This window comes from Strix uralensis, chromosome 2 (genome assembly GCF_047716275.1).
Source record: "Strix uralensis isolate ZFMK-TIS-50842 chromosome 2, bStrUra1, whole genome shotgun sequence".
Classification (NCBI taxonomy): domain Eukaryota; kingdom Metazoa; phylum Chordata; class Aves; order Strigiformes; family Strigidae; genus Strix; species Strix uralensis.
The window spans coordinates 2,578,033-2,602,489 of NC_133973.1; the positions used below are offsets into that span (position 1 = coordinate 2,578,033).

The following is a 24,457-nucleotide window of genomic DNA, read 5'->3' on the forward strand; positions in this document are numbered from 1 at the left end:
GACAGATTCCCCCCCAGAACACTGGAAAACACCTTTTAGAGTGCAGTATTTGTTGAAAACAAGAAGATTTTTCTTAGCATCCATGCCATGGTTAACCCACACCTCAGGAAACTCCCTCACAGATGAACAAGAATGGTCTACACTGTACAAAGTTTAGTTTACTCCAAATATAAGACTTTTTAATTGTATGGAATGGAAAAAATACTTTGTTTAAAATTCATTTCATGTGTGGGCTTTTTTAAAAAAAATCATTATTCCAGCAAGTGAAAGTTCTGGCTTGTGTTCCACTCAAGGTTTTAGAAAACAAAAGGGAAATTAATATGCACACTCCAGTCTATTCATACAGTTACATTGTAACTGCACAGTATAATCTCTTCTTCACGATATCACAATATTTTTCCTAATTTACCTCCAAGCTCTTGAACTTCACTTCTACATAAAACAGGACATACTGTTGTCCACATGTGTACAGTGTACACAGTAATAAGAAAATCAAACCAATGCTACAGAAGTGGCCAAAATGGAGACAAGAACGGGGGCTTATTTGCTGCGGTATTTCTTCCCCACTGGTGGAGCGACTTCCATAACGGAGTCCCTTCATTCGCTAAAAAAATTGCTCTTCATTCCAATACCCATTCTAACCGTGAACTACAGGAAAAAGGCTTGGTAATACTTCTTATTGCAATAAAACAATAAATACCATTCTGCCACCAGGAGAACAAGCCAGTTAAACACGCTACTTTTAATTTTTTTAATTTACAGGAAAAAACAGAGCTGATTAAGGAGGAATTAGTCCCTCCCAGCAGCTACCCCACCCCTCAAAAAAAAAAAAAAAAAGGAAAGAAAAGAAGCCCTTAAAGAACAGGCAGATGAAGAGAGGAAAAAAATATCCCATGCATTAGGCAAAAGTCTGTAATATTATCTAGAACGACAGCACAGCCATTGTTAGTGCTGCCAAAGCACTGCATGTTTGCTATATCACCCCAGGTCCTTGGAGAATAATAAACTAAGCAGATTAGACAGAGACTGATGTCTTTGTGCTGCTTCCACCTCCACCGAACACGGGCGCTGGTCTGTGCTTTAGAGCACAGGCGGGCAGGTAAACCCAGAAAATGGGCACTCCATGTTGGCAGGGGCGGGGGGGCCAGGGAGCCGCTGCCAACAACCAGGGCCTGTTTATTATTTAACAGTTGGTATTGCTAGAGGCCTGGCACTGCAATAGAGCAATCTCTGTTTCAGCGCGAGTAAGCCTGATTACGAGAGCACGGGAGCCAAATCGTGTTTACCATCGTCGACAAGAACCTCAGTGCCCCCAACAGGCATGGAAATCCTTCCCGTAGCGTCTGTCCGTCCATCCATCCATCCATCCATCCATCCACCCACAGGCTGCCTCCCTGGGGCAGGGCTAAAGAAGGGATGGTGATCCCCATGCAGGGCAGGCAAGGAAAGCTTTGGACAGGATGATCCTCAAAGCTGCAGGGTACCACCTGTACTGGCACTGGCTGGTCCCTGCCCTCCTCTCCATTTTTATGAGCCAACACTCCAGCCTCAATTCACTACCTCAAATACCTGACAGCACCCAGGGCTAAAATAAATTTCCACCTCTGGGGAGGATGGGGGCAGGAGGCAACAATGCTCTTGTGCATATAGTCTACTTTCCCCCCACAGCAAGGATAGCATGCCACAGAGATAGCACTTCCCCAGTGTAACTCCTGTAATTCACAGAACGATACCACTGACAAAAAACTTGTCATTAAAAGTTTTCTTAGCTTCTGCTGGAAATCATCCCAGTACACAAGAAAAATCTGGAACACCTCCCTCCATCAACACAAACTTCAACTAATCCAATTTTTAAAATTTATTTACAGGAATGCTCACAAAGATTCAGTCATCACACTCTAGGACATAATTTTTGAAGTATGGAATCTATTGAGTAAATGCAATTACCAAGTGCCATGAAAAAACAACACTGGTCAACCCTCAACAATCTATTACTACAAAAATCATAATAAGGAAGATAAGACCATCCTGGTGATATGAGGCCTTCAGTTTTAGCTTGTTGGCTTAAATGCTAGCTCATTTTGGTAGCCACACGAAGCTAATCACATCTGATAGCTGCTTCTCAGTCTGCATAAAACAAGCTCAATGAGCTCCTACTTCCTGATGAACAGGAGTCACAGTCTTTGGCATTTCTCCAATTCTGGTGAGGTTCAGTGCAAGAGTGGACTGTTGGAAGACGTGTAGTCTACTTGAATCTCCGCCACTGGCTTGCTACATGACTCTGAGAGCTGGTGGAAAGTGACTTTTCCCACATCCCCCTTCTTAAAAAGAGGATAATGAAAAGCAATGCATATAAAAAAAACCTAACAACTGATTTTTTAATATTGATGAGGAGCTTAGCAGTACTGACATGGTACATGTGCTTAGAAACACAGAGTTTTATTATATTCTGCATCACTACCACAGACCCTGACTGCTCTCACCAGCGGAGGGACGGCTAATGGAAGAGCCTGAGGAAACTAAGGTTTAATTGTAAGTTGAAGTCACTCCCAAGTTAGGACAGCCAGGAGCACAGTAAAGCAGGACCCTTGAACCCACTGGTTATGGTCTCACCACAGGGAGGGCCCTGGGCACCATGAGGGATCCCCCATCCAGGGGAAACCGGAGCCTGCCGTAGCTTCTGGGCAGTCCAGGAAAGCGTTACTCAGACAGGTGGTTAGAAGCACAAACCACCACCTGCTCCTGGATCTCTTCTGGCTGTTTTCCCCAGCTGACTCTGGCCCTAACTGCTTTCAGCTGGCCAACGGCAGCTGCCCCATACGGCTGCGAGCGAGATGGCTGCAGGCTGCTAGCAGGCGGAGGGGGGGAGCAGCAGCTGCGCACCCCTTCCCTGCTGCACACTGCCCAGTCCTCTCCTCTCCTGGCCACTCATCCCCTAAGAGGGGGACCCCGCTTGGGCTTCTGTTGAAATTCCCTAGTTCAGTGAAAAATCCCTTGGCTGCGGCACAGATGCTTTGCAGGAGGAGGGGGCACGACAAGCAGCAGTCTTGCCTGCAACTAGCAAAAATCAGCGAGGCCGCAGTAGATCCTTCAACGCTGGCAGGAGCGATGGCTGTGCACGACGCTGGGGCGCAGGGGAGGGTGGGCAGAGCACGCCCGGCCGCGGTACCGACGCTACAGATACCTACGGCAGACTTCAGTCCCCAGAGCTGCCAGTGTGGCACTGACGTGTAATTGGTACTAAATAGCATTTCAAGAATTCAACACAAATAGTGTAATAATAGCAATTAGACCCTTTACCAAGCATAGCTGTATCAGACATGCAGTCCAGTCATTTCGCAGAAGGTAGAAAGCACTTGACGAAGGAGTCTGCACCTTCACAGGCACTAGAGGTGTGCAGGTATATGTAATAATTGCATTCCTTGTGTATTAGTGTTTGCATATAAGAAATGCATGCTGAGCTAGCATAACACCTCCTTCCTCAAATAATAACTAAGTTTCATACTGTGCCTGAAGTGCTCTTTATATAGTACACAGAAATGGGTTATGTAAAGATTAGAGCTGTGAGAGTTGCTCACAACATAACTGAAAATCTAGTAACAAAATCCAATTCTAGCCTAGGTTCCCCAACACAAAACTCAGGCCAGTTTTACAGAAAGGTCTCTGAATTTTTGAAATCATACAATCTTGTACCCAGAAAGGGAAAGGAGAATAGAAGGAGAATAAGAAAAGAATAAAATGGCATGGGAAGAGGCAGGGGGGTGGAGAAAAAAAAAAAAAAAAAAAAAAAGGCAGGAACAGTTAAGATTTCTTTCCTTCTTCCTGTGCATAGCCCTTCCTTCCCATGGTGGAAAGGGGAGAAGCAGCCCCTAGCTTTCAGGGAACAAATCTTGTTACACTGGAGCTATGATGCAATGTGTGGAGTTCAGGGTGCTCAGATGCTTTTGTATGTGTGTGCGTCGTTACTAGATGACTAGATTTGGTACTGGGATAATATTCCACCATTGTGTGGTGTGTTCCCATCTGATGTTGCCTTCTCCCCAGTTTAAAAAAAAAAAACTAATAAAAAAGAAAATTAAAAAAGATACAATAATTGTTACTGCACACTCTAATGAATTATTGTGTTCAAGGTTCCTACAAAAAAAGTAATATTATACTCGGCTTATGTTTTAATTGATTTATTAATATTTTATCACAGGAATGTAATTTAAGCTCCTCATGATTTAGATCTCATAAACCTTTAGCATTTTGCAAATTCAAATTCCAATTTAAAGCCAGGGCGAGCAATTAACTTTTCTATCATCTTGTCAGGGGAGAAGGTTCGTGTTTAATTTGAGACAAAGTGACAGAAATATATATACACTGTATGTATTACTCCAATTTAATTTATGAGTCAGCACCATCCACCTTCCAAATGTAGATTTAATGGAAGGGGAGGAGGGAGTGGGGGAAGACCCCACTATCGTGGCACTTGCTGCAATATCTGCCCCAAATTCACTATGAAAAAACATCCCTGGTTTATTGAGATACTGGGCTAGATTGATTACAGCTCTATTTTCAACCCTTTTGTTTTAATTTCCATTCACTCATCACTTTCTCATACAAAGCATGTTCTCTCGAATGTCAACCAGCAGTTCCCAGTGAGGGATGGACAGTTGAAGCCATGGCAGGTTCTCCCATGGCCTGTCCCAGCCACTCTGTTTCGTGCCCCCATCAGTCCCCTAAAAGGCAGACAGCAGGCAAAGAAAGCTCCCCGTAGGATTGACATGAGTTAATACCTGTGGGGCCAAATCCTGTCGTCCTCACTGACGCAGTGGTCTCGCTGAAGTCTGTGTGATGCTCGTTTGATTAAGGAGAAAACAGAAAAAAAAGATGGTGCTGCTAAACTATCCTTGTTATTCTTTCCCACTCAGAAGGACATTCCAACCTCTTAATGTGTAACGAAGGAAACCTGCAGCCTAAATTTGCATGGGCAAAAATTTGCATGAACAGAATAAACAGTTGGTTAGTATTTGAATGTGCTGTTTTAAGAAAGGAAGGGAAGGGCTAGTTTATGGCTACCTGCCAGAGATTTTCCAGATCTTCCGTCCCCACAAAACAGCTAAGCACTGCACAGGAGTGAGCTCATGAGCTGAAAAGAAAGTCACTGAGAAGCTGCCCCACATATTACCTATTGGTCTTTCTTGTGTCCCTAAACACCTACATAAAGCAAGCTTGCTAGAGGAGAGATTTTTTGACATGTGAGAACTTTACCATTACTGTCAATGCTTCTGAGAGTACTACCATATCAGAAGGGATTGTTTCAGAAAGGGATTAGGGGTTCAATTCCAACACGTCTATACACAACCCAGCTGAACCTCAAGACTCCCAAAATCTTGATGCTGCAGACTCAGGCCCAGACATTCCAAGATACTGGAATAATCAGATTTTGTTCTGATTTATAGAGCTGTGACACATACTGCAAACGCAGATCTAGCTCTACATCCAAACCTAGCTAATTAACTTGCAGCGTTTAACAAGAGTGTCGGATGGAGGCAAGTCAGATACATCCTTCCTCCCCGTGAATTCAACGTTTTGGCCTTCATCTTCAAAACATTTGAAAATCAAAACCTCTTTGAAATAAACATCTCCACTAATTTCAATTTAATGAAATACTTTGTTCTGATAATTTCAGGCCATTTCATTGGAATTCTTAGGCATCTTTAGTATAATTTTCTTTCCTTAGAAATAAAAAAAAAAATGCTCTTGCACTGAAAAACCACAATTCCTTTAAACAAACAAAAAGTGTGTGTGTGTATATATATGTACACAGATTAAAATTTTATCCAAAGCTTTTCTCCAATACTCCCTATGCCATCTTATATCAGCTTACAGTTAAAATTTATGCAGCATAAACCAGACTCGAGGTACAGTCATACAAAATCTAAGATGCAGAAGATCTCTGATATTCAGCCATACTTCACTCTCAATACACACCGGACTTAGAGCCAAACTTGAAAATCTTGTTTCATGCCCGATTCATTTGTGAAGCTTCACTCTAATTCAGAGCCTTATCACTTTCTAAACTCAGGTAAAAAAAAGCTTTGCTGTCATGCATATTTTTAGACAAATTATAGCAGAGTGTCTTGCAATTTCCATTACTTTGTGGTGTCTGCACTGCTGATAGACACCAGCCCACATTGGCATCGCTGCTGAGGTGTCCTAATACTTGTCTGAAAAATACTATTAACTGCACATCACAGGCATTTGAAGTGCAGAAGAAAACCATAAACTTAATTACACTGGAGGACTAGTGTGATCTCACATGAAATTTGAGCTACTGTTATTAAAAATAGAGAGATTGCATTTACTTAATGCTTCTTACAGTAAACCAGTCAATTTTAAACTTTCAAGGTTGTATAATCAGACAAAACTATATTGGGGGGGGGGGGGGGGGGGAGGAAGCTGTCTGTGGAATTTACTAGTACAAGCATTTCACACTTCAAGCAGCAAAAATTTGTTTATTCTGCTAAAAAGAATATTCCTTGAATTACTATTGTATATGAGATAGGATAGCTATTCAGACTACACAGCATAAAGACTTAGACTGAAATAATTTGCAGAAAAGATTGGTTGCCGTATAGCATTCTTCCTTACCCCACCCCCAAAAAACCCCAATCCATTCTGGATTTCAACCAGCTTTTAAATTCTCAGATCTGTTCTTAATGCTGTGTAGCCATTACATATACTCATCACAGCAGGAACATTGCCTCCCTCTTCCGTGTACTACCCGCTCCGAGAGAGGAAAGAACTTTTGTTTTTGTCATTTTTCTTCACTTCCGTTATCTGATATTTACCTGTCTGAGTGTATGCAGTTTACCTGGGGGAAAAAAAAAAAAAAAAGCAAGGAATCCTTCCACCTCCAAAACCACAGCCAAGGAAAAAATGGATTGTGCTTAAACTAGCAATGTAAATCCATGGCACTTAGCAACACCCGGATTTTAGATACTGAGCTCAAGTGATGCTCCTTGGAATGAGTCACATCCAGAGACACTCACTTCCCTATGGATACCCTTGCACTTGTCAGATCTCCATTAAGAGGGAGAGGTGTTCTCTAGTAATGGTTGGGGATGATTAAAAAATACCCAATCTCTCCCTTGCCCTCAGAGTGGCAGAAGACACTACACAATGCTATTAAACCATCCTTTCGCTTGGGGGAAAGTAAAACTATCCGCCTTCATTTCTTTTCCCATGCCCACCAACCCTACCCCAGCCTCTTCAGTCTGGGGGACTTTGGTAAGCGAATGAGTGTACAAAGCAAACTGCTTGCCAGGGAAATGCTTTCCAAGCATGCCTGTATCATAAAAATCTACAAGTTAAAAAACTTTTCCAAGGGAAGAGTCTTAAATCTGCTCACGACATGAACCTGCCTTGGGGTCACACCAGCTGGGCTCTGAAGACATGATGTTGAAACTTAGTTCTGAACATTATAATTTGCTTATTTAGATTAGAAAAAAAGTTTAATCTTTATATGTTTTATCATCACAGATCTCTCCCAAGAGTAGCGGCTCCTACAGGAGTTTCAAATCTTATAATCTGTGTTGTCAGAGACATTATGCAGGAATGTTTGCGGTTCCTGCTGCACTGTTTCAGACCTCCATGACTGACTTGGACTTAGAAGAAAAAAAAAAAATCCTATCTTCCCCATTTTTGGGGAATTATCCATGCTTAAAGTAGCATAATCATTTGCAAAATACAACTTTCCAGATTAAACGGACTCACACCTGATTTTAACTACAATTCCTCCTTGCAGCAAGCGATGTGCAGTCACTCCAGTTGGATAAAAGCACAGCTTGTAACACGCAAGGTAAAATTGTCTACTGATGAGTGCATTGCTGTAGTAGTATCCTGCCTAGGACTAAGTTCCCCTAAGTTCTGTCCTAGCTTGCATTATACTAATTTGAAAAGGTGAGATGAACCTTTAGGGTGAACATAAATGGGGGAAGAAATAATCTCCTTCCAGTCTGCCTGCAAAAATGACGTTGCCACATAATCCTGCAAAGCATATGCCTGAAAATCAGTATGGTTTTGGCTCAAAAAAAACCTCAAATCACAAAAAAAAAAAACCACAGTGAAACCTTTACCAAATTGATAACTTAAGCGGACAGGAAAAGTGATTAAAACAGAAACAGCAGAATAAACCTAGAGGCAGGGCCACTCCTTGTGAAAGGGCATTCTTCAGAAAGTAGCTTCAGAAGCACACCTACACAATTCATACACCACTTTATTTAACGTTCCTTTTCATGTTTGCCCAGGTTCACGTCAAGGGTACGGCAACCCAAGGTGTTTCCACAGCAAACTTTCCTGTCCGCTGCAATTTTCCCTTTCAAATTCAATACAGTAAAATAAAATGAAGCAAAATGAAACAATCTTTATATACTAGTTCAGCTAGCATTCCCTAGCCCTCATTGTGCTGCATCTCTCATCAGCTCTCATTTACTCAGACAAGACAGAAAAGATTTGCAGATCCTATTACATTTTCCCACCCTATTTCCCATTCTGTGTGTAATTTTTTCCTTCAAATAATACTGATTGTGTCAACTGGAGGGAAGAAAAAAAAAAAAAGAGAGAGAGAAAGAAAGAAACAAGCACTCTTTGTGTTCTCTTCTTAGTAATAAAATATGAAAAGAAGAATTCACGAGAAAACAGCTGAATTCCCAGTGCTCAGAAAATGGACCTGGCTACAGACAGACACATTCTACTTAGAGCAGCATCTCCAACTAAACTGTCAAAGTGTCAGGAAAAGTTGTGTGCACTTTTGTCAGTGAATAATGTCGAACACAGTGCACTTCCTACCAACTGAAAGTCAAAATCCTGGAAATTAGTATTTTATGGGGAATAAAAAAAGAAGAAAAGAAAGCCTTTTGTATACTAGCAAAGTGATGAGAAAGAAGTCAAGACCAGGGTAGGCTGCTACTACTGGTATTGACTTTATTTCTACTTTAAAGAAAAATGAACAAAATGCTTTAAAAGGTAGAAATAGCGAAGGGTTAAAATGAGTAAGTGAACTGGGAAGAGAAAGCAGAAATACTATCTTTCTTTGTAACCACCTAAAGATGTCTGATTTTACAAGCAACTCAATTCAAGCACATTTTTTGCTTTAAGCACATGCATGCTCTCACCGTAATCTTGAGAATAAGAGCACCCTCTCTTTTTCTGCTATCTCCTGCCTCATATATTAAACATTTTCCAGTGTTTGCAGTAAGAGAGGCAATTGTTCTTAAAGAAAATAGCCTCTTACTAAAGAACCTCTATTCAACCTCAGACCAGGTCCGTTAGGTGTACTATGAGAAGATTAGTTCCCACAGAAAACAGCTTGTGATCACGTCACTAAAATCTGGAAAAGCATAGGGAAGTTGAATTAAGGCTGCTCTGTCAACTTTAATTCCAGTATTCACAGATTTGACTTTAGATAAGCAAAATATTCTTTCACCTTTTTTAGTGTATTTAATTCCCTGGAATTTCAAATAATTTCAAACAGCCAAGCGAAAAAGAGAATCTGCTTTGTGGTCATCAACAGTACGGCAACCTTCAGGCCCACCAGACAGACCTCTGCCTCTTGAGTTAATTAAGAAGCTGGTAATGGTAGTAGGTCCTCCTTATTTTCATAGAACAGCTATCGTCAGGGTGGCAAGATGCACAAGTGTCAAGAAGAAAAGGAAAAAATACCTCCCTGCCACAAAGGTTATTCAGCTGTTTTTTTTCAAAGCATCATTCCAAACCATGAAGGCAAAAGAATTCTTAGAAGATGTTACCAGAACATTTTAGCATGGGCAAAACCAGGTATTCTCCTCCAGCATCAGATCTGTAAAGAGCACACCTGCAGCAGAAGAAGCTCTCCTAAAAAACTATGGTTAAAGCCAATAAAACTAACTACAAATGGTTAAAGCAAATGAGAGGTTGTTGTAATGGTAACTTCAAGAGAGCAAAACCTGCATCTAATAAATGCAGGTAAGGTGCATGAGACAGAGCAAGAAGGAAAACACTAGGCAGCCTTTAAGCAATTCGGAACACCAGAAACATGTAATTTTAACTCGCACAAACACAGCAGAAGCACAGGTTCAAGGAAAGTGCTGCCTAATAGGAGGAATGGTGACTGATTAACTGAACTCTTCCTACACGTAACATTATGTTCAGGAAGCTACACCCGTTCAGTTTGGTGGACGAAGAAGCAGCACCTGCACCAGTTCCCAAAATCTTTTAACCACTCCCACCACGGTCCTAGGGATTGAGATGCTGGCAACAACAGCAAGTGAAAAAGGGAAGATTTTGTTCAGAGACAAGGGGAAGAACTGTGAAGCCAGAACAGAGGGGCAGGAGAGGTCTCTGCCACCAGGAATTTTGGCATCTGCAATAACTTTAGTCACTTCCTCACGAGAGAAAACATGCACCATCCTCATCATCACCAAACAGAGAGCCCAACAGACCTGTTTCTTAATGAGATGAAGAGCTAAACTAACTTGATCCCTACCAGACAAATCCTACGTGGTTTTCCTCACGCACCTACCTGAGTTAATCCGAGTACAGAAAGTTCTGCTTAACTAAAGCGCCTGCCACAGCAGCATGGGGAGCACAAAGACTAATTCACTACTCTGGAAGGAGGGGGGAAAAAAAAAAAAAAAAAAATCTACCCACTATTCATCTGGTTGTGTTCATAAAAAGCACTACCCTAACCATACTCCCCAAACTGCACGGCTCCCGTAAATGTATACATTACAAACATACAGGTCTGGAATTTAGTCAACAAACACCAATACAACCAACCACCAGAGAATGTATAAACACTCACAGAGGCAAAAATACTCAGCCTGGCTGCACCACACACAGTGTTTATTTATCTCCCTCGCAGAAGATCAATGGAAGAAGACATTCAAAACAACTTTTTAAACAAAGTGTCACTTTGTGTTAGTTTATGTCAGTGAGGCTTCTTCCAAGTACTTGTGTCACAGTAAGATATGGGTGTGTTTAGATAGTTTTCTTGTTCCTTTACTCCAGTCATGGCAGCTGGGCATGAGTGAACACAGAGGAGAAGGGCTGCTAGTCTGATCGAGTTACTGATTTAACATTTAGAGTCTTTGCAGCTCAAAAGAAAATTGCTGTGTATTTGTAACCTGAATGCAGGTCAGTAACTTTAAAAGGTCAGGCTGAACGTTTAAAATCTTTTTGTTATTAATTCCCCACCAGCTCCCAGTTCTGTGAATGCCAATGAGCAGACAGCTTCTACAGAGCTGAGTAGCATTTAGCCAGCACCTCTGAAGACCAGGTCCTCAAGAAGATGCAAAAGGAGCTTTGAAGAAATGACTTTCTGCCATACAAGCAAATGAGTTCTCTGTTCACTTGAGACCTGCTTCTTAAAGCACAGATTTCTTTATTGGGGTTTCTTCATTTGTTGCTAACCCATTGGCCTAATGTCAAGGCAACCGAGTTGTCTCCATCCACTTATTTCACTTTTTCGGAAACTACACAAACTATTTTGGTGTTACCTTGCACTACTTTACACAGTATCACAAGTTTGTTGATGCTTAATAACACAGATAACTCCCCATAGCACACTGCACTTCTATAACCTCTTCAATCCAGAGATACCAAAGCACTTTGCAAACAATACATTTTCCTTAGAACCGCCTCCACTGCATTAGGTCCGTATCATTATCCGTACTTTACCATCAAGAACAACTAAAGCAGAGCAAGGTAATGCCATTTAGCAGGGTTACAAAGAAAGCAGCAGAAAAGGGAGCAGAATGTGAGTTTTCTCACTTTCTAGCTCACCAACTCATCAGAAGGCCAGCCATCTGAGATGGTGAAATTCAACAGAGGTTATGATTATGCCTCAGGTAGATTTACATTTCTAACATGCAATACTATGGTGTGTGGTTTATGCTATTGGCCTTTCAAGGGTCCTCTGACTCTACAACAGCTTTTAAATACACAGGGGAAATACAAAAACTTTGGGGTTTCCTTTCCACAGGATTAAATTCCCATTTGAAAAGATGTGGATGACAGCAAAGAATATACCTAAGGCATCACAATAACTTTCAAACTAATTCCCTTCTGATATAACATGCCCAGCCTGCAAAAGATAGAGAAATAATCCAGAATGTGTGTGACTGCCACTCTTCTGTCAGTACAGCAATCTAAGCAAGCAACTGTTTCCTGCAAGGCTGTGTGATGCTAAGGGATCACATGAAGTTGGAGTTTTCCTCCTGTTTTGGTAGATCATACACACTCTCTTATTGTGTCTCATCAGAGAGTGCCCTGAAAGAGCAAACAGGCACCAGAGCCACTGACAATAAATGAAAGCAAAATAGTAAATCTATGGAAGTAGTCTGGTTGTGGAATGGACTAGTTAAAGTCAAATTTAGGTCTGATGCAAACAAACCGAGTTCTTCTGGAGCAGCACCTAAAGGTAGCAATGACCTGATTCACCATCAGTTTACGGGAAGCTGTGCGTTCATTTCAGAGGATTCTGGTCAGACATGGAACATTCAAAGTCTCAGGACACTGGTGTCTGGTGTACCTCCCTCTCGCTTCAGAGTATTTGCATCACATACTCCCCTCCTCCAGATCTAAGGCACCAGACTTGATGGTGGACCACTGGTATATCTAGGTTTCTAACACCAGAATGAATTTATAAGAATAGATGAGCATTTGTGACTGCACATCTGCTGGCAAACTTGGTTTGAGGGTCAGTGTCTTGTGGAGAAGTCACAAAGCCAAGAAGGCAATAATACTCTTACTGTTCAGGCTCTGATTTAAGCCATAAATTACGGAAGGAAAATTGCTTTCCTTCCTACCTTAAATATAATTGAAAATTTGTCATGACTCCCTATAAGTAAGCACCTTCAATGATTACTTTTTCAAGGAAAATTTCTCTTGCATTTTTGGTGCAGTAACCTTTTAGTACTGATGGCCTTATACAGGAGCGGTCTTTTGTTTTAATGACTTCAAAAATCTCTTAAGATCCTTTGCCCAAGACTTTTACAAGCAAGTAGCTCTCTGCTCTGGGAATGTCATCTCCATTACTAACTGAAAAAAGTAATGCTTATGTATCCCACACCAACACTGAAGCATAATCAAATAAAGAATACTGGTTAGATATTCAACACTGAGCGTAGTAAGAGGCACACACTGCATCTTCAGTAATTGTCAGAAGAACACAGCTTACTGAAAACAGATCCTGTTTCACAGGAACACAAAATTCTAGTTTACAATTTAGCGCTGAAGAGGAAACGCAGCCTAACGTACATTCCACTGATAAGGCACCCTACGTTCTTACAGCTTGTAGAGGCATTACACTGAAAGAAATGCATTTTGTATGCTCCTGCAGTACCTTCAGCCACACAAACATATGATCAACTGCCATTCATGTAACATTGTCAGTATTCTACTTACCGGTGCTTAAAAAGTGGCTCTACATTAGATTGAGCAAACTCCCTTAATTTATGATTTTCTAGTTAAGCATCCTGACTTGCCAAGCGGGACAACTTGTACCCCACCCATTAAAAGACTCCTCTGCAATATATTTGCCCAAATCAGTGCACTCAAACTCCTACAGAAATTAGCCAACAGCATGAGCTGGCTTGGAAAAAAAGTCTGCCTTGCTGTGAAAGAAGACATTACCCCACCAGAACCATCACCCTCATGGCTTGCTTTTTTTTTTTTTTATTTACTTTTTAATGGAAGCAGAAACCCCTGTCATCTCACCTACTCCTCTTTTAATAAGGAATGACTGCCGTGACTACCCCCATCTAGAACCACCATTCACTGCCAGCACCTCTGCTCTCCTCGTGTGCTTGGAGAATAACTGATTAGCACTTTGCATAATTAACCTGATTAGCACTGTGCATAATCAAACTGATTAGCACTTTGCATAATTAAAAAGAAATAATAATAATAACAATAATAAGCAGTAGGTAATAGCAAAAGCTGCTAGTCCCAATGCCTGTTCGTTAGCTCTAGGATTAGTTTAGTGCGGCATATTTTATTTCTTAAAACTATTTTTTTAAAGATGCACAAGCTCCTACGAAATACAAGTTAAAAAATTCTTACTTACTTTCAAGATCACTACTGAAAATATTGGTTGTTCCACTATTATAATTTCGGATTTCTTGTGCCTCCCTCTACTGCAGCTGAAGACATTTAACAGGATGATGCTTGACCAGATGGACCACTGGTTTGATTCTCCTACCTGTCTACAGTACTGCTTTTGGATTCTTTACCACAGGATACAGAAGCCTCACATCTTTTAATGCATATATCCTCACAATGTACTTCAAGGGTAGGAAAGCTGTATTATCATTATTGACAAAATGAGCAAGGTCTAAGACTCATATCCTCAAAAGTATGTAGGCACTCAATTCTCTCCTTCCCTGGACGATTACTCCAGACCACACGAAGTCTGGAGAGGAATATGGAATCAATCAGACTCCTGCCTCTAAGTCTGCATCACTCTTCCCCCATTTGAGCATCATTCTTGACTCTGTGTATGCTTTGCATCGTGTTCAAGAATGTGAGAGACAGAAGGTACTTTCTTTGACTGCTAGCCTATCCCATCTCCAGTATAAATCTCCCAATTAGGGTTTCAGGATTAGCAACCACCTCCCAAAAATCTGAAGAACCTGGGTAGCTACACCTAGCTAGATTGCAAACTATGTGAAAACAATGATGTTAAATGTCTGCATCCCTAGTGGCTCAGTTCTCCTGGACATTCAATGCCAGACAGCCTAGGAGAGCAGTGCCCCAAGTGAGCAGGTAACCACTAACATTTTCTGTTTACTAATGTGGCCTCATCCCTCCTAGTCACCGCTATACCCTGTGTTTCTCCTCACTTTATTAACCTCATCTTTCTCTAGCATCCTTATATCACACCTCAGATTTTCCTTGCATTCCCCACAGAGCAATCTTCACCTTACATCTTCTATTATACCTTCAAGAGCCCCCAAAATATTCACTGCCAACCCTCTACCATCTCCTTACAATGACCCTGCCTACATTTCCCACTGGGTAGCAGACACACCTTATGGCTTCTCTGCTGACTGCTCAGCCAGTATGGTTGGGATGCTGGGCAACCAGGGAGCCAGTTCGTTCCGTGTGATGGGTCTGTCTGTCCTGCAGCTGCCCAGGTAACAGCTGCCACCTCTGGACTGCACGTGGCCCAGATGCATCACACTGCATGGACCTGTCCTAGAACAGTGACAAAAATACTCCTACTGTGCTAGAGTTTCCCTCATAAATGCTCTCTCTTAAAATAAGCCAATAAGAAACTGGGGGGGGTAAGAGCAATAAAAGAGAATCTTATCATAATTAACTGGAAATGCATTACCCATGCACAGAGGCCTCTCCATCACCCCAGGCTAAAGAACCCATTCGAACAGCAAAGAGTGCAGAGCTAGTCACTCATTTCACAAGTTGTTTAGTTTCAAAAGAAAAGTGTTGCTGTAGAGATTTTTCAAGTCCAAATGTTCCTGGGGAAGGTAGTTCCAGTAATTCTGGGAAGGAAGCCAATCCCTTGGCTTTATATGTAAATATTTAAACAATATTATTTTTATATACATATATTTTATACGCATATACATATATGTCTTTAGACTTCCAGACTTGCAAAACTGCAATGGAAAAAATATGCCAGTTGACATACAGCTATCGGCTCACCTGCCTGAACCACGACAACTGACCATCAGAAACAAAATACCACGACTTCAAATTAATTGAGCCATGTCATCCATGGATACTAATCCACCCAAACAGAAGAGCTGAAAGAACGGGACTACAGATTCTAAAGTAGAGAGATTAAAGTCTTAAAATTTATCTCCTTAGAAGTGGCAAGAACACAGGGTTCATCAATTTTAAATCTTTCAGAGACTAGATGGATGCTGAGTGTTCCATCCACAAGTGGGGAATCTCCAGCTTTGGACAACACAAAGCTTCACATTCCTAGCATCTCGGCGCTCTGACACCTGACAGTAAAGCTGTGACTTCATCGTGTTTAGAAAGGTCACTGCTGCTTCAGGCTTAAATCACGTCTATACCTCAAAAGGGATTACTTGGTAGAAAATGCAAGTGAAAAAATGGAAATGTATCTGGCATAGATTTAGTGAATAAATAAAATGAAAATTAAAAAAAAAGCTTTAAAATTGTTGAGGAGGGGGTTGATAAAATGGAGGAACATGATTCAGTGAGAAGAAGGTTACCCAGTCAGAGCATATGATGAATAAATCAATCCATGAAAATATAATTTACCACATGGATTCCACCTGTATATACTCAATAAGCAAAAAACACACCCTAATACAAGGTACGTGTGTGTAAATTCATAGCTACGTGACTTAAGAAAATCAAATATTTAAGAATACAATATTTACATGTCTGTTCAAGTATGTATATATAGCACAGTGTGAGTTTTAAGAAAAGATCACAGAAGTGTACATACATATACATAAAAAATGTGCAGAAAAAAGGACCAAGAGTAGGGCAAGTTTTTTTAGAAAATATTTAAATGGCTTTATAAAAAGCCCTCACCCAAAGTTTGAGGGGCTTTTGCAATCTTACATTTTTCTATTGCAAAATACACCTGCTTTCTTTTCTTTCTTTTTTTTTCCCCCTAAACTAAATATTTCTTCCATCTAATGACTCTCTTTATTAGACAGCATCTAATTTGCATACATTTACATACAATTTAACTGCTAGCTTGTGAGAACAAAGAAATGGCTCTGTATTGTACTGAAGGACAATACTCAGAAAAGGAAGGTATAAAAACGAGCTAGCTCGGTGGCTGTGTATTCTCTTTGTTTCAGAAATACCAGGATTTTTAAACACACCACTTAAAGGGTGAAAAAGATTATTTCATCAAACAATGAAAAAAGATACAGTGCAGCTCCCTTTTAACACATTCTCTCTCTGGCCTGGTTAATGGGATTTAAGGGTCCAATATTTCTTTGCTTTCTTCTGTTTCCTTTATTAGAACTGATGGATTTAATTCTGTCACATATTTTACTTCATATTTTATTCCTATAACAATCTATGCTGAAGTTCAGCTCCAATGCTAATTCAACACTATCTTCCTTTCCTTGCAGTCAGCCTGGAATACGACTGAACGATCTTTGATGGGCATGAAGTACTCTGCCCTCAATGCCCAGTGCTAATGGATTTTAGAGAGTCTGCCAGAATTTTACCTTGTGGCAACAAGTCTAGAGATAATGAAAACTTACCATGTAGCTGACTGGGAATCAACAGGAAGGGAAGCAGGGCTGAGCTCCGCTTGTGAGAACAGGGAAGGACTGTGGTCAGAGTAAATGCAGGATGTAAAGGATGTGTCAAGCCCTCCAGTTCCCTAAAAGAAGAGGAGAAAAGGATCTTTAAGATCTCACATGAAGCAAAAACCTTTGGAAGGATTGGCAGGAACTTCAATACAGGCCCTACCCAAAGCACAACACATCAGCAAAGGGTTTTTCTCCAACGGCTTTGCTGTAGGAGTACCAATTGCAGAGGGCAGCTACAAACGTAATCCGTGTGGACTTGACATAAAAATCCTGCAGCAAAAAAAAGCATGATTTCACGCTGCACATCCTCGCGTCCCCTCAAACGTGCAAAATCCAGTGAAACAGAATGGTCTACCATTTGTTACTGCCTGCATAGAAGAGCTGCTAGCTTCACTTCTGAACTCTCCCCTTCCCAGCATCATACTCAATGACTTGTGCTCAGTAGGGCAGAAAACGTAAAATATGAGCATTCAGTGGCACAGGGACAGGGGAAAGAAGATCCAATGACTGGCGGCGTGTTGTAAGGGCCTGTCCTACAGAAACATAACAAGTGAAAAACCTCTTCTAGTGTAAGCAGACCTACTGCAACCTAATGGAATGGGACTACTCATGGTAAAAAGTGTTAGGCCAAGTTAGCTTGCATACAAAGCAGGTGTAGTATTTAGGATCCAGCAGTCATCTACTCCGCTCAGTTTGCCCCAGCCAGCCACACGGTATGTGGTAGACTGGCTTTTTATGATCAGCAGAAGGCCAAATGTTACTTTGATGGGCATCCTCACACCAGCACATGCGTGTGGCACAGCAACACTGTGACTGAAGATACAGGATCCACACCACAAACTGTACATAGAAGAAACTTGTGCTAGTACTGCCCTGACGTGCCTCACTAGCACTCAAAATACATTATAGATTATTTTCAGACACAAATTTTAAAGCTGGCTGAAATGTTAATGAAGTTTTAGCTCTTCTTCAAAGGGGAAAATTCCCTACTGCTTACAAAAATGTTTCCTCTTTTTTTCCCCCCCCCCCCCCCCCCATCTGGTCTGCTTCTAACGACATATAGCGAACACATCTCATAAAAGAAGTTAATCAAGCCTTCATATCATTCTCCCTTTTCAAGGATGGAAAGGTTGAGGTGAATGATCTTCAGAGTTTCTGATGTGTACCAAAACGCAGGTTTTAGAAAACATTGGAGAGAAAGTAAATTCCAAAGCCTTTAACTATCATATCCTATGCTCACAGCTATATCTTGCTGAAACCACTGGGTTGTTATTCCTAGAACCTTAAGAGTGTGGCTGCACTATAATGTAAGCTGACTTTAACTGGAGCTGCCACAATCCCACCCTTCCCTCACCTCTTTTCTGTCCTTGCCATATGTCCCCAAGCCCATCCTTGTGCCAGGACTGGATAAAGGGAGCTTTCAGCTGAATAAAAAATTTCTTTTCTATGTATTTTCAGTCACATCAACCCCAGTTGCAGCTCAGCATCCAGGCATGAAACTTGGGGGTTGGAGCTAAGGAGGCAGCAGAACTGCACAAGTGGAGGAACAGCAACAGAGTGGCATTAACATCAATCAGTTTAAGCTGTTGTGGACCTACATCTTGAGATGTCACGGGCTGCTTTGGTATGACACGGAAGAAGGGCTCTTATCACATAGCTGGAAGCCAAAGCAATCATGGCTTTATAGGTAAAAAAGCCCCCACCTCACATGCTAACCTAAAATAAACTGGCGGGCTATGCAGATCATACAGAACAGATGCAGTCTGCTTCTGATGAAAAACTGCTTGAGATAATGGTGCACTGCTACAATCTGCACCAGGGGCAATTTCCAAGTGGCAGGTTGAATTAGCCTCAAGTGACGTGCATTACAGTAATGCTTCCCTGAGGCCATAAGGCAAGGTCCTACATTCAAAAAAGAAAGAATTGAGCTTTCTTGCCAAGGGCAAACGATAAAGCACATGATTAAGAACCACTGTTACCAGGACATCCAGAAGCTCCTGAAAAATCTTTCAAGGGCTTCAGAAAATACATCTGGAAATAAAAAGCAGGAACTTTCTTTTACATCTCTACCATCACACTACTAAGCATCTCTTCTGCTACCTTCCTGGAGCACACACATCAATTCCATCCTGACTAGAAACTAAGCTTTCTTCACCATCGGCACTTCTAAAGTCACTCTGCCCAAACAGTGGTGCAGGAGGCTGTGGGATGTTTATCTGGATTTCAGCTGATCACAGAAGGCACTGCAGTCCAAATCTCTTCCTTCAGCTTGCCTGCTCTAGGAGTAACAAAAATTGGAACATTTAAAACCCTACAAGAGAGATCTTCTGGCAGTAAGGAACCACCCAACACCATTATCTACAATTTCTTCAGGAGAAGGAGTCATTAAGGAACAGCTTTGCTAGCCAGTTAGATTCATCATCTTTGGATGATGATAATGGGGAGAACTAAAATAATCAGTGTGGAGACCTACGTCCATTTTCATCAGCTCAACAACCAATACCTGACTTTTCAGCACTGCAGTCAGAATTTTTATACCCAAGTTACAACCAGGCCTCAAGGGCAGAATACCAGATCAGACTTCAACAATAATGAGATAATGCTTTCATATGTAGCATTACACACCAGCATACGTGATTCTGAAGCAATGGCATCCACACAACTACTTGTTTTCATTCCAGTCTTCTACACAGTCTAAAGATATCTACAGTTATTCTATCAACCATGGGCAGCTGCACAGATCTATACATGTTCACAAACCTATACATGTTCAAGTTATGTGACCCCTATACAATAGGCTTGGCTGGTTTCCCCAACAGGAAACTCCCATTTTCCTTCAACTGCCTTTAAGAGGGAACTTAACAGGGAAGTGACCTTGCCCCTGTACTTGGCACTCGTGAGGCCGCCCCTCGATGACTGGGTTCAGTTTTGGGCCCCTCACCCCAAAAAGGCCATTGAATGACTCGAGCGTGTCCAGAGAAGGGCAACGGAGCTGGTGCAGGGTCTGGAGCACAGGTCTGATGGGGAGCGGCTGAGGGAACTGGGGGGGTTTAGTGTGGAGAAGAGGAGGCTGAGGGGAGACCTCATGGCCCTCTCCAACTCCCTGAAAGGAGGGTGCAGAGAGGGGGGATGAGTCTCTTGAACCAAGTAATAAGCAACAGAACAAGATGCAATGGCCTCAAGCTGCACCAGGGAAGGTTTAGACTAGATATTAGGAAGTATTTCTTTACAGAACGGGTAGTCAGGCGTTGGAATGGGCTGCCCAGGGAGGTGGTGGAGTCCCCATCCCTGGAGGGGTTCAAGAGGCGGGTTGACATAGCACTTAGGGACATGGTGTAGTTGGGATCTGTCAGTGCTAGGTTAACGGTTGGACTAGATGATCTTCAAGGTCTTTTCCAACCGAGATGATTCTGTGAAGATATAGCCGTTATCAGTATAACCCACTTGTGCATATATTCTTGCTGTGGTGACACTGAACATTTTTCTCTATAGAATAGCCATCCATTGGAAAACACTCATACATAGGTACTTAGACACTAACATACATATATATGTGCATATAAAAAACTCTAGCAAATACCCGTTATTAATATCTAATTATGACAGTATTATTGGCTTGTCATCACAATTGTTTGATCAAATTAATTTTAATCTCTCTTGGTTACCACTGGTGCCTACATCAGTTTTGATGGTCTTTAAAATGATGATGAGAATCTAAGAATTTTAAATAATGCCAATATTTGAATACTTTCTATTCAAATGCTCTTGATTGGTTTAAAAGTGTACTACCACAACACCAGCCTCAAATTTTATCTTCTCTTTAACAGTTCTTCTTGGAGCCAAAAGTAGGTTAAGCAAATCTTTCATCAGACTTTTCTTTTTCTTTTCTTTTGTTGTTATATACTCCATTGAAGCTGAGATACAAAAAATGTTAAAGTTGGTGTAAGCAGAATAATAATCCAGTGGAAAGTAGCTTCTCTTGCACCTAATTAAATTTTGGCATTTATGAAGTTCCACTTTTTGTACATAGCTGTGTCATTACATTTTGTATTAGACATTATGGGTGAGATTATCCAAACGAACAAGGGTGTGATTCTCCTTCCACTCAAATCATGGTGAAGTAATTCAAGTTGAATCCACCAGCAGCACATTCAGGCCAGTTTTGAGTGCTTCTGAAAACCCTCTCCCCTCTCAACCTGCCCAGAAAGTGGGCAGAAAAAAAACCAATTCCACCACCTTGTGTCTGGGAAGCAACATCTACAAGTTGCAGCTTGTGCAGTTCTGTCAAGTTAAAGATGCTGAGAATTCCCTTTTAAATACAAACAATATTTCTGAACTAGTAAATTCTTTCAAACATTCACTTTGATTTGATAAATTATATTAAACACAATTTGCCGCAGCAGCATTTTAAACCATGACGGCTAGAGCACGAGTAGGTCATTTTTACACACAAAAGTAAAATCTACCCAGTTGTGTATACAGCCTAGATTACATATGCAGTCCCACACGCCCCAAGATAACAAAATTACCCGGTTTGCACTCCAAGCCAGTCGGAAACTGTGTAGTCACAGATAGCAAAGTCAAGCCCGAGCCAATCGGTCCTGCTAAGCAGCTGCTATCTCAGTTGCTTATTAGTTCACCAGTACACCAGCCACGACCAAAGGCTTCTGATGGGCTTACAGCATGCACAGAACAAAATTGTCTCTGCTTTCAGAATACCACAGAAACTCAACCATGAATGAATACTATCAAAGGGTGGAGGTAGGAGAGAAATCCGTTTTAAATTTTCTCAAAACATTACTTTTTCTAATACTGAAGAGAAAAACCTTACTCTAGAATACTGTATAACAACAGAACCATGCTGTTTGTTGGCAGAATGGTGCTTCATTTTCAGCAGAAAAAAAATGCGTATAATAATTTTTCCTGATTTAGATGGGTTTTAGGTCAACCTTAGCTACATACAAATGAATGTATTGTTCAAATTACAGGGTAATTTTAATTAGGACACCCTGTTAGACATCCTGTTGTTCTATTTAATGGACTTTCTCAATTATGAGAAGAAACACCTCCCCACCCGCCCGTCACTTAAAAGTTAAAGTAAAAATTATGCTGAATAAATATACAAAGACAAAAATTATTTGTTCTGCATTAGATCTTTTTATTTCTGTTAATCTTTATTTGGCAACTTCTGTATCAAAAGGGCAGAGTTCAGAATTCCACACCCATTAAACACCTGTTTAAAAACCACTTGAAGCACTGGAACCGGCCAAATATGTCCCAATTAAGCAGAAACATTGGCACTGCTGTCCCGAGTAAGGAACACCCATTGCCATTTGCTCTCATTAGGTTAAACAGGTTTCTTGGGACATGGCTGAATTCCTGATTATGTGCATTGCAAATGGATGGAGAACACCAGAACAATAAAATTTAATTCAGCACAGCCTTCTGTCCAGTTGTCGAGCATGGCATTTTGGGAAAAGTGAAAACTGAAGCTTCGGGAAGTGGCTGGGAGTTACGTGCACCACACGAGACAACTCACACTTCAAGAAATTGCCTGGCTGACATAATGGAAAGAACAGTTCTTCTTGAAAATGCTCTGAGATTGAGAGCTTTTTTCTCAGCATCTCCTTCTCTGTACTTTGTATTAGTTTGAATCCCTTACACAGTTTTATTTGATAGTTATAAACACGACACGGTGTCTTTTATATTCACTTTAGTGTTATAAATTGGTCACTGATTTCTTGATTTTGTACATTTATGCATTCAGCGATGGAACGAAAAGCCCAGAAAATAAAAGCTTTGTTCATAGATCAGACACAGTACTGCAATTTTTCCAAATATTTTTGTCAACTTATTTAAAGGTTCTTCTAGAGAGACCAACTGCATGGCAAACAGAAGAATTTCATCTCTGTCATTCATTTAACCTCTTGCCCTCTGTCAAGGATGCAGACATGCTTGCCAATAAGCGACAAGTCAAGTGGTCTTTTTCCAAACACCCAACAATACATTTCAGGGTGGTGCCACTAGACAGAATCAGAGCAGAGTGGTAGTGATTAAAAAGTATGTCTGAAATAGTTCTAATATCCATGCTCAATCCTCTATAATCCCACTTCATTATCAATTTATTAACTTCCTTTGTTGTCCTTTCTGTCACCCTCCTCTGCTAGTCACTAATATATCTTAGTTTGGGAAGTGCTCTACCCCATGTGCACAAAAAGCTAGCGTACTTCACATAAAATTGATCAGTTAACTGTATCCAAGTAAAAGATGTACAGAGTCTCTAAACTGATACCTTAAAATTAAATGTATAAAAAGGATGGTTCAGCACTATAAACACTACTTAATTCACAACTCATATAGTCAGGATGTTAGCAGACTGAAAAGAACATCTATATATTTTTCTCTTCACTTATGCCACATAGACTTCTTAAGAACATAAATCCTGTTGCTTTTCTACTACCTCCTGTACTTAGTGCAGAATTCACAATTATTTAGCGCCTACATTTCTAAAGTAAACTTCAGTACAAGAAAAAAAGCATTCTAGGAATAAAAGATGTCAGCTAGCAGTTGCTGCTGACCTAAAACTATATTTATTTTCAAGACAACCATAAGAGTGGCAGATGCTTTCTTGTTCTGGCTGGCTACAAATGGCACCAAGAAATCCTAAGATAGACACTTGCATACTTACTCTTTGCTTGTTCCCATCCACCACCAATAACAAGTGTTTTTGCATACAAACAACACTTTCTGATTTGCTATTGCTCTTTATTTAGATATCCATGGCTGCTATATTCACCGTGGTCTCAAGAACAGTTTCCCTTTCATATTCCTACTGATCTCAACAAGAATACTAGGTACCCAAAACATCTGAAAAAGATAAATATTTCATATTTATTCTCCATTATTTTATTCACAAGTGTTGCTGCTTATAGTGAAAATGCTTTAGACCATTATCCCTAAAAATTGAGAGCTGCCGTCCTTAGCCAGTCCTTCATTTAAGCCTTAGGAACTTCCCCTTCCCCTCTTAGAATTGGTGGCTGACATTTTATTCAGTAGACAATATCTGTAGCTGCAGCACTTCCAGACTACAAAGAGCTGCAAATGCTATCATTACAAATTAATGTTTTTATTGGTAGACGTTTTGAGAGACTAACCAGAAG

General features: G+C 40.9%; 1 protein-coding gene across 11 annotated transcripts in view; it reads right to left on the reverse strand.

Annotated features, from left to right (window-relative positions):
• Nucleotides 1–24,457, reverse strand: part of ZBTB20 (zinc finger and BTB domain containing 20) — a 492,314-nt gene that overhangs the window by 348,080 nt on the left and 119,777 nt on the right. For 10 of the 11 annotated variants that reach the window (XM_074852862.1, XM_074852854.1, XM_074852881.1 and 7 more), the window contains one exon: nt 17,247–17,368. The exons of the other annotated variant lie outside the window; for it this stretch is intronic. The gene's annotated coding sequence lies outside the window, so the exon portion shown is untranslated. The remainder of the gene's footprint in view (nt 1–17,246; nt 17,369–24,457) is intronic. 11 annotated transcript variants of the gene reach the window in all.